The sequence below is a fragment of the Sinocyclocheilus rhinocerous genome, unplaced genomic scaffold, assembly GCF_001515625.1.
Source record: "Sinocyclocheilus rhinocerous isolate Xijiao unplaced genomic scaffold, SAMN03320098_v1.1 scaffold984, whole genome shotgun sequence".
In the NCBI taxonomy this organism is placed as follows: Eukaryota; Metazoa; Chordata; class Actinopteri; order Cypriniformes; family Cyprinidae; genus Sinocyclocheilus; species Sinocyclocheilus rhinocerous.
The window spans coordinates 1,265,725-1,277,272 of NW_015643603.1; the positions used below are offsets into that span (position 1 = coordinate 1,265,725).

At 39.0% G+C, this 11,548-nt stretch overlaps 1 protein-coding gene and 1 long non-coding RNA gene across 4 annotated transcripts in view; one reads left to right on the forward strand and one right to left on the reverse strand.

Annotated features, from left to right (window-relative positions):
- LOC107757537 (ectodysplasin-A-like) overlaps positions 1-11,548 on the forward strand; it is a 36,140-nt gene that overhangs the window by 9,079 nt on the left and 15,513 nt on the right. The gene's annotated exons all lie outside the window — the stretch shown is intronic.
- The window catches only part of LOC107757538 (uncharacterized), a 21,173-nt gene that overhangs the window by 5,113 nt on the left and 4,512 nt on the right, over positions 1-11,548 (reverse strand). Inside the window, exon 2 of the long non-coding RNA XR_001641945.1 lies at positions 6,829-6,835. This is a non-coding gene — a long non-coding RNA (uncharacterized LOC107757538). The remainder of the gene's footprint in view (positions 1-6,828; positions 6,836-11,548) is intronic.

The following is an 11,548-nucleotide window of genomic DNA, read 5'->3' on the forward strand; positions in this document are numbered from 1 at the left end:
TTCTTGAAAGGCACTAGATCACATGTTAATTTAATGTTTGTTCTAAAAAGCCAGACTGATGATGGTGTGAATGTACGAGTGATCATGGTAGCCAAACTTGCGTGTGAGTTGGTGGGTGGGTGTTTGGAGCAGAAATCATCTGGCATGTTTAAAAAGAGTCTCAGAGAACCAAATGACATCTCCAGTACTATACATTCATAAATAAACAGTGGGTCTGCTGCTGAGACATACTTTTATATGTGGCAATATCAGTCTCTATCTCTCTTTAAAGGAGTAATTCACTCAAAAATGTACATTCTGTCATTACTCACCCTGGTGTCATCCCAAAACCATACAACCATTTTTCTTTAGTGGAACACAAAAGAAGAAATTCTGAGGACTATCCACATTCTTTCTTTCTACATTCTTTCCTTCTACCTTCCTTTCTTTCATTCTTTTTTTTCCTTGTGTGAGCTATTTTTACCCGCATTAGCTCCTCTTTTTTTATTTGGGTTGGTGCTCTGCATTCAGTCATCCACTGTAAGTCTGCTGTCAAATCTCTAAAGAAAAATAAAATGTGCTTAAAATGAGACCTGTATAGAACTTTAGGGTGTAAATGGGCGTGGATGGATTGTGATCGTAATAGATTGTAATAATAACATTGTATAGAAATTTGAACCGTTCTATACTCACTGGAGTATAATCAAAGATATTTGCTCTGTACAGTACTATTACCATTTCTGTTGGTACTATTGTACAGTATTACGGCCATTACTCATGATTTCATGTATTACTCGAGGATTGAGGAAAAACAAAAATAGGAGTGAGAAAGAGGGACATTCATTCTTCTGAGTGCTTGATGAGCCAAGCCTTTTGTTTGAAGCTGTCATGGTTTGCATGCAACACAGCACAATACACACGCTGAGATGTGTAATCCTTGAGAAATATGTGGAGGCCTCTGTGATCTCTTGCTTACATGTTTCCCGTCTTAAGTTTGGGATAAATATTTGTGATGTATGCATACAAGTCTGTGTGTGTTGTCCAAGCCGCAAGAGTTTGTTACCAATGACCAGGCCCACATGGCATCTGCAGATTTCCACAAAAGCTTGACACATTCCCCACCCATTGCGTGTTGGTTAATTAAATATTTTGGATAATATGATTACGCTTTCAGCTACCAGTACGAGTGTAGTACATTTCTGTTTAAATACATCCTGCAGATTTCCACAGTTTTCCCAAAAAAATCCACAAAGAAAATGTAAAAGTAGGCTTCAGGTTCAGTCTGGTGATGCTGACGACACTGTCTCGTGTCGTTTGTTAGGGGTGAAAACGAGTGTGACTGTGACTATGGTTAAGTGGTTAGTTAAGAACAAATCTGTTGTAGTAGTTAGTGTACACTGGTGAGCATGTGTGTGTGTACATGTGTGACATGTCTGTATTAGCATGTGTGCATGTTTGTATACTGTGGTGTGTGTAATTTTGTGGTATGTTATTGATTTAGCTTGTGAAGAAACAGACTTTGACTGTTTAGATGAGGCTCGGAGGTGAAGACTAACAGATGACAGAACGACTTCTTTGAGTTGTCCTTGATTTTCTCTCTCTCACTATCTCTCTCCTTCTGCAGCTGTTAGTTTTTTGCTGTATTCTGTTCATCAGTTGGTATTAATCCTTCCAAACAATCAGGACCCTTCAGACAAACGGGAACGCCTCACTTTACAAACCACTTATGGCACCAGACACACGACCCTTGGAGTGTGTGTTTGGGAGAGAGAGATAGAGAGGAAATGGAGCCCAGGGTCTGGTTTTGGTTAAGAGGGCAAATACTTGTATGCAAGCACATACAAACTCGCATGCAGACACTTACGCTGGCTCTGGAGCAGTTGTCGCTTAGCTACAGTGATGACAGGCAGAAATAGCTTGACTACGTATGGATGAGACAAAGTTTAATAGGGCGAATGGGTTTGTGACTACACACACACACACACACACACTCTCTTTTGCGGGTTTGTTGAACTGTTGAACACTCGCCATCTTCTAGATATCAAAGTAATTTGCCAAAGCTGAGGAGAAGGACAAATTTGAGCCATTTCCATGGCATTTGTTCAGACAAGCTGTGATGGACATCAGGATAAACTAACTCAATCTGAAAATGTGCGTAAACCTGCCAGTTAGTTCACATTTCTAGATTCATATTTAGATTCTGTCTTCATTCTGGGAATGATCTGATGTTTTACGGTGTTCACACATAAACCTCACTGGGCCGCTCCTTTGAGAATCCAAAAACTCAGTCTAATGTCATGGCCTGATCTGATTGCAACCTCTGGAGCACATTCTGCTCTCATTTGGCAGTATTCATAGGAGGGTGTAACAGTTTTTAGATGTTGCTCAAGTTTAGTGGAGGTCTTGGATTCTATTATGGGACTGCTTCTTCAGTGCGTTTGTCAAAAAGATTTGAGCTCTCATACTGAACTCGATTTTATATGTACACATTAACCAGATATGTACTACTATACCTATTCGATTTATCAAGATTCAGAATGCACCCTCAGAAGGGACCACAGCATTTTCTGAAGACTGTACTCCCAACCAGCTCATGTTTATAATGTTCTTCAAATCATGTAAACAGAAATTGAACGTAATTTCTAAAAAAGTGAATAGAAACTGAGTTTGTCATGCTCCAGAAAGATAAAAAAGTACCATAAATGTAGTCTGTATGATTCATACGCTAAGTCCTCTGAAGCTATGTGATAACTGTCAAACCACAAATCTGGCATTATGATATACGTAAGATTTTCTTTGATTACATATACTGGAAGTATTACTCCACACCACAGGATAAACAGAAACTGCATACAAATTTTATTTGTTTTTGTGTGTATTGTCAACACAACAATGTATGTGCAGAAATATGATATTAATATATATTTACTATTATTAATACTATTTTTCATTTGGAAGCAGTTGTATTTCTTCAAAGGACTTGATATATATTACCCTAGTCATTTTGGATTTCTTTTACGGTATTTTGTTGTTGTTTTGTTTTTTTTTTGTCTTTTTGGAGCTTGACAGTGCCAACTGTCATTATAACACATGTTTGGTGAATAAACAACAGAATTTAGCCTAGATTTTTTTTGTGCAGGGCTGTATGATGTGGTCAAACAATCAAACTGCAAATGATATGCAATATGATACGATGGACGTGAAAGTGTGTGTCTGATACACTGGAACCAATAGGTTATTGACACACATCTGTAGTTTGTTTTGCATTAATATGGAATGCATTAATGACATTTGTTCACTGATGTTGTCACGCATTTCCTGTATTGATTTTAAAATGTTGGTTGGTTGGATTGGGAACAAAAGTTGTACATTTTGTACAAGTCAACTCATATCTGGCAATCAGATTACGATTTAGACTTTGTTGCAGTTTTGCTGCTTGCTTGGTTCAATGCAAAAGCTGTAAATACAGCCTGGTCTCATTGTTTATACGCAGGGCCTAAAACGAACTTTTTGCCACACCTGCCAATGGCCGGTGACATAAAATTTACCGGCCAAAATTTTTTTTTTGAAACTCTTCTTGCAAAAACAGGCAGTTATTACTACTACAATAACTAAACATATTTACAATGTTTTTAATTTGTTCTGCTGGTGCATTTTCCCTCAATTTTACCTATTAATTATAGCCATTCAACATTACAGTATAATTGAAAGCCATTATTTTTTTTAACATTTAATAGGCTCTGAAATATATAACAACTTTTTATTTAAGTGATTTTAAAACAATCTAAACATAAACTATATTATATATGCATAAACTATACGTATTAATCTTTATTCAAGCTATAAAAGTTAATCAGCGACTAGAACAGTCCAAGGATTTCTCTTTTTCTTAAAAGCGGCTCAGCGTATGCATACAGCCGAATGCGCAGCCTTTCAAACTATATTTCACTGCACCGTTTAGGCGGCGTAACCCCAGGCATGTGTCGCCGCATTCTCGGGTTATGAAGAATAAAGAAGGGAAAAGTTAATCTTCCGAAATGAAGCAGCAAAATCTTCTCAGATAAAAGTTATTAGAACCGTGTCTAGGGACAAGCTGGCCATCACACTGCTCTGACCTTATCAGTCCGTTTGTATCCTATCAATCGATTCGCTCTTGTCGCTTATGATTGAACAGCTAATCACGATGATCTGGTGTTCGGAAAATATTATTTTATTCGCTTATGTCAGAAACGGCGAATCTCTTTAAAAACTGTCTGTTGATTTCACTTCACTGCATTGTTATAATTCGTAAAAGTTGTACCCGCCAACTGGCGACTGACACTGTTACATGGACTCGCCAACGCTGATTTTTACTCGCATTTGGCGCTTGGCGAGTGTTAATTTTAGGCCCTGTTTATACGTATGTATTAGTACGTAATGTTTACAAGCACAAAACGTACATTTTTGTATGTTTTGATTGATTGCTAAAACATACAATTTAGACATATTATGTTTAAAACGTAGAAGTGCTATGGATTTACAGCTAAAAAACGTAAAATATTTACAAATCTTTTATATAATTAAGATAGGCCTATTTGTATCAATGCATTTTTATAATTTCATCGATAAGCGATTTATATTTTTAGACCCCTTAACCTTCCCCCAAACCTAAACCTACCCATTTTATAGCTAATATAAAAAGATGTAATTGACTGAAATATGCAGGGAAATGACCATTTTAGTAACAATATAGCATTAAAAAGATTTTTTATAGTTGCTAATCCCACTCCTAACTCTAAACATAACCATGACTATTTCTTAAATATGTACAGCATAAAAAAATGACAGACAGATAAGTGCAATCACAATAATTTATTTATTGCAAAAATGTCAAAAGCAGTACCAAAATCTGTGACGAAGCAGGTGAAAGCCAATGAGCGTTAGATTTTCCTGCTGTAAATCCCGTCGTAAAGTTTCTTGAAGTGGCTTTTGAATTTGTAATTAGCTTAGCCAATTTAGCGACTTTGTCGTTAGATTTAGTGGCTTTAAAAAATAAAACAAAAAGCGCCTAGCGACAAATCTAGTGACTTCTTGGACAAACCTTATTTAGTTTCTGACACCGTGTCTACACCGGATGCGACAGTTGTCGCCAGGGGAGCCTTAAGATAACCAGAGGCCCCTGGGCTACAGCATTACGGTAGGCCCCCCTACCCTAGATATTTTTTATTGTATTTTTTTTAAGCTTCCTCACCATTTTTTATGTAGAATTTCGGATTTTTCTTGTTGACATGCCAGTTAACATTTACAACACTGTTCTGCATAAAATATGAATATAAGTGAATATGCAAATTCACTCTTTGCCAGAAGGTGGCGCTTGTGGAGCAGCAGAATTAGCCTATAGTCTTTACATAAAGTAAACACTACTTTATTACAGGCATTATAGGGAGGTAATATGAAAAAAAATGCCATCAAAACTTTACAGGTTTACAGGTATGATTTAAACACCATAAACACAAAATATTCATTTTTCAACATTAGTAGATCAAAATTATCACTTGAATCTAGGCTATTTGGTGGTTGCTTACTGCGTTTTTATTTTGAAACATGCTGTGCTCGCGTTTAATTAATTAAATGATAGCATAAAGTCATGTACACAGAATAGCTCTCGTGCTAGGCTTCTTTACTAGCGCATTGTGCATTCCGCTCACAGTATATCGGTGGAACATACCAACTATACAAACTGCGTGGGGGAAACCTAAACTGAACCATTCACTTCATATACTACAAGCAGGGCATCGCTGAAAATGAGTGTGTGTTTGTTTACAGAATGCTGTTGTCGCTGTTGCAAATATATCCAAATAATTATTCGAAAAATAGAATTTCCCTGCAGCCAGTAGGCTCCTCCCAAGTGTAGGCCCCTGGGCTTGAGCCTGTTGAAGCCCGTGCGTTAATGCGGCCCTGGTTGTCATGCCGCGCCGCAACAGCTTAAGACTCTCTACATTGGACGCGACAAAGCGACTGTTGCAAATCACAGCCATTGTCTTTATCTTATGTGTATTTGATTTCTTCGTCGACGACTCGATTATAAATCAGGATTATTGTGCATCTTGGAAGGGAGAGCTGGTTATGTAGTCATAATGGGCCATGTTTCAGCCACTATTTCAATCGTACCAATTTCAGGCCTGTGATTTTTAAGATTTGGATTACAGCACACAAATAAAATTTATTTTTAAAGGTTTAAAGTGTACTCTTGTTTCGTACATAAATTGCCAAGTCGGCATGCACTCCAGAGCCCTTTTCAAGCAGACTGTGAGTCTTCTATTGTGGGCGGATTGTTATCTACTCTCCATCAGAGCGGCGTATATGCCAGTCTCAAAACCATGGAGCTGACATTCTTTCGAGGAATGGAATTCCTCACGGGGAGTGGAAGGATGATTTGGGACCACTTCAGGAGGGCGGAGTTGGGTCTGTTCGCAACGAGCGAGAACACACAATGCCCGCTGTTCTTCTCGCTGTCTCACTCCCCACTGATGGGAGAAGCTCTGATGTTGCGCTTGCCGAGAGCCAGGCTTTATGCGTTCCCTCCAGTGAAGATTTTGCCTCTGGTGATGTGCAAAATCAGGGTAGAGAGAGCGTCGGTAATCTGGCAGATTCAACCTTAGTTTCTGGACCACAGGGAGATGCTGGTGGCTCCCCCTTGGCGAATCCCCAACAGGAGGGATTTGCGGTCTCAAGCAAATGGCTCGATATGGCACTCCAGCCCGGAGCTGTGGAGCCTTCATGTGTGGCTATTTGAGGGGTCCTAGAGGAGCTAAGTGCCCTGCCTCCCCGTGTGCTTGACATGCTAACTGAGTTTCGTGCACCTTCTACTAGGTGCCTGTATGCTCTTAAACAGGGAGTGTTTGTGAAATGGTGCTGTGATAGAGATATAGGCCTGGCGAGCTGCCCCGTGTCGGATGTTCTACGTTTTCTGCAGCACAGGCTAGATAGCAGGAGTCTACCGTCAATGCTAAAGGTCTATGTGGCCACTATTGCTTCGTTTCGTTCCCTGGTTGATGGGCATTCGATCAGGAGGCATGCGCTGGTGGTCAGATTTCTCAGGGAAACGAGGAGATTACATCCCCCAAGCCCACTGTCGCTGGTTCTGAAAGCTCTCTTTCTACCCCCGTTCAAGCCTTTGGTATCCATTGCTATGAGGGAGCTCTCCCTCAAAACTGCTCAGCTTCTTTCCCTTGCTTTGGCTAAGCGCATAGGAGATCTCTATGCGCTCTCAGTGGATGGTGATTGTATTCGCTTTGGGCCTGGGGACTGCAGTGTTACTCTCTGTCAGGGCTTTAAGAATTTATATTGACCGCTCTGCCATTTTTCGACAGTCTGACCAGCTCTTTGTGTGCTATGGTGGCTGTACCAAGGGACGGGCAGTATCTAAAGTCTCTTCATGGGCCTGGTCTAAAGGCACATCTATTCAGGATATATGCTTTGCAGCTGGCTGGTCCTCACAGAATACTTTCGCTAGGTTTGACAAGTTGGATGTGCCATCCTTGGTGTCTCAAGTGATTTCGGTGAGTCACTAACCTCACTTATTCTTCTAGTTTATTTCTATCTGCTTATATGTGTGCTTTTGTTACATTGCACAGCGCTTCCTTGCTACTGTTGTTGTTTCTGCCCTGTATTTAGTGAAGCCGCTCATTTATTTTGGCCAGATATGCTAATTTAGTATACCTGAGCTAAGATGCTCATTGGACTAGCTCCACCTATCAGCTGCGGGCTTTCCTAGCAGTGTCGCTATTGGTTGGGAATTGTGTGTTGTTCTACCCCATTCTGCTGGGTGTGGTCTTAGCCCTTGGTTCAGGCTGAGCTTCGCCGCTCTCACGGCGGGATTGTATACCATTCCCATCTTGATCTTCTCAATGTAGAGTGAATGCTAGAAAGGGAACTTCTCCGGTTGCTGTCGTAACCTCGGTTCACTGAGAGCAGGAACGAGACAGGCTTGTACGTATTTACATGCGATTTGCATGATTAGCGACAATTGGCTAGTTTATTGTACTGGCGTTATCCTATAAGGTTTCAAGATTTCGTAGAAGGAGAGGAGTTCCCCTCGCGATCTTCACAATGTCTCGTTCCCGCTATCAGGGAGCCGAGTATTGTACGTTTCAGTGTCTGTGCAAACGTAAGTAAATGTACGTTTTGTATAACCGCATTTAATGTAAATTACATAAGAATTCTCATGAGATCATGTTGGTAAATATATTTTTAATATTTCTTTCATCGCTACATGAAGCTATTTTGTATTTTTTTTTTCTGTTAACATACTTTCTGCTATCCCAGGAAAATATGCAGAGACAACTCCAAGGATGACTTCCCGAAATGTGTAAACACTGAGGATCTCTGGCGCTTTCAAACATTGCTCTGTTTGTTTGAGTGGTCTGATGTGTCAACTTCTGGCTCAACCAATGGAGTGAGTTTGGTGCAGGCAACCATGTAAAATGGTGGCGGGGCTATTTTTCCAGTAAGTTTTGGTGACGCTAATTGTTCAGAATTATAAATTCTGGATTTAGGTTGTTAAATGAGGAAAAATAATTAGTTCTCAATCAACTTTATTTTGCTTTCTAACAGTATTTGCAGAACCACAAATTTCTGCTGAGTGGTATTTTTTTAGAAGAAAAGGCTTCTTCAAATTGGATATTGGTCTGTTTACTGTAATAGAGGGCATAATGGCTGTTCCTCTCATTCCTTTGTTACTGTGTTATGAACTCCGATATTTGGTTGGCCTCAAATATGCAGCCCAGTAATAAATCTTTAGTGTGGTGTGTTTTGCTGCTGTACTGTGCGAGAATGCACTGTGAGAGTGTGTAATGTGAGTAAATGTATATTTATATCCAACAATTATCAATGGAACACAAAGCATCTGTCTTCTTGTGTTTGTGTGCGTGTGAATTTTAGTAAGATGGGTGTTTTTCAGAAATGGCAGCTCTGTCAGTTTGTTGACTACATCTTCAAAACAGCTCTTTACATCTTTCATTCTCTTTTTGCCTCTTAATCTCTCTCCTTTTTGCATCTGTCCCCCCGAAACAAAAATCTATATCAAACATTGTTTTGGTCATATGTAGGTGTGTTATTAAATGTTTTGGATGGTAAAGCTTGCTTTTTTAGTTCATCTGTGAATGTTCACTGAACTGTGTGTACATATAAAATCGAGTTCAATATGAGAGATCAAATCTTTTTGACCAACGCACTGAAGAAGCAGTCATCCCTGCTCCTGTTGCTATATACAGAGATCATAATGGAATCCTCCACTAAACTTGAGCAACATCTAAAAACATAAAATAAATTAAAATAGCCATTCTTCTTAATGAATCATTCAGAATGACTCACTAAATTATGATTTACTGTTTCAAATAGTCTTACAAAACCCTCTCTACAATGAAATTGAAATCGAATCCAATCCAATCCAATCCAATCGAGAGCTTGTGAATCCAAATTGAATTGGAAATTTGTAGCCCTAAAATATATTTCACCTTAAAATCAGCAGAATTTATATTTTGAGGGAAAATGGAGCTTATTTTGTAGTCTATTTAATGTACTGTAAATTAATTTCATTACAATTAAGCACATTTCCCCTCCACAGAGGAGTGCCACTCTCAGTCAACGTTCTGATGTGATCTGATCGCCAACCTTTGATTTGTGTCAAGCTATCATTGCCATATCCATGACGCATATATAGTGATAATTTTGCGTTGCAGATTAATGTTTTTTTCTATTTTATTTTATTATTTGCATGTTGGAATGATGAAATAATGCTTTTTTTCTCCCGTGGGATGTAACATGAAATAGAGCAATAATAGATGAAAAGACAGAGGGAAATGAATCCAACACTAACAGCAGTATCAAAGCAGGAACACATGCTTTGATCAGCTTCAACACTGAAATCTGCAGACCGAAGAGCAACTAGGTCATCAGAAGGTTGTCTTGTGTTTCCTTTTTTGTTCTTTTATCCAGATTTCTCCAAAGGTTATCTCATAGTTTGGATTTAAAACTTATGAATAAAATCATATTTGTAGTCTATCTGGATATTTTATCTTCATAATGGAGGAAGACAAGGTGATGTGAGGATATGTAGATATAACAGGAGAAAAGAAAGGGGTCTGTTGATGAAGAGGCCAGTTAGAGTTTATCCCAATTTGCATCTTGTGTGTCTGTGCATGTATGTGTGTTTGTGTGAGTGTGTATGCACATCTCATCCAGTGTTGGTCCCAGATGGGCTCCAGCTGTACGAGTAAAAACCACACATCCAGCTGTCCATGCTGTATGTGTCACACTGCCCTCTAACTGGAGAAACTCACCGCTTATGAGGTGAGAACATGTTGAGACCACTGTCACATTAGGTCTGGCACTCTTCTTTATGTGTGTGTGTTTTACAGAACTACCAGCCATTTTAACCACCATTGCGGCATTAGCGTATTGAGCTATACAACATTGTGCAATGAACGTGTGTGCTTCATTTTATAAATCGTCTTGTACCAAACTCAAGTCTGCATTCCTATCAGGTCAAACACTGCTCTGACCTGCCATTCAGTATTGTGTGCTCGGAAACACACTTTGTGTGTGTATGTGTGTGTTTGAGAAAATATAACTCTTGCCAGAGAACATTTGATTTCTGATGTGCTCTTTAGCCAAAGCAAGCAGAACTGTAATCAGATTGCCACGGTAAAAAGATCCCTCCACTGAGGGAGTGACATCATTAACTGTTGGGAAGGTCTCTCACTCTCATTCGCAACCTGACACAAACCGTTCGACAACCTTGACATACTTTGCTCAAACTCTACCAGAGCCTTTTCTTTTAAACCCTTTTAGAAAGTTATCCGAGTTGTTTAAAGCCATGTGCTCTGCGTAAATGAACCGTAACATCATCTAAATGCTCTGAATGTAACATAATCACAAAAAAGTATGTATGTTGCTATTGTGTTAATGACAGATGACAGTGTCTATAAGGACAGAAAAATCTTTTAAAAATCCAGCGTACTCTCTGTATTGTGGGATTACAAATTTAAGAATCTGTTTAAAATATGCTGATCCTATGTTCTGACATAGCATCACATGAAAAACTAAGGTGAAGTACATTGTATTTAGCATTTAAGGTAAATTACATCAGACAAATGCAAAGTGTAGCAGGAGGTTCCTGTCTGTTCCGGTTTCTCTTATTGTTAGTCAAATTAACCAAATTACTGAGAAAGTCACCTTTTGTTTGTAATGGCTCGCTACTTTGAAGCAGCCCCTCCCCACTTCACCGAACTGTTGGTGCAGCTTGCTCAGGTGTTAACTGTTAGGGCTGTGAGTGCTTAATTTCCCCTGTAATCCATCCCATGTCGATTTCATATGGTTTTGACAACACTTATAAAAAAAATTTTTAGCAACATTTTAAATTGAATGAGTCCTTATGACATTTGCAGACAAAAGTTTGTAAATAATGAAAAGTGAAACAATTTTGTCTATATTCATTATTATTTAAGGACAAATGCATCTCCCTTGCATTATTGACATTGTGGCCAAAAATAAATAAATAAATAAAATGTGTGTGTATGTGTATATA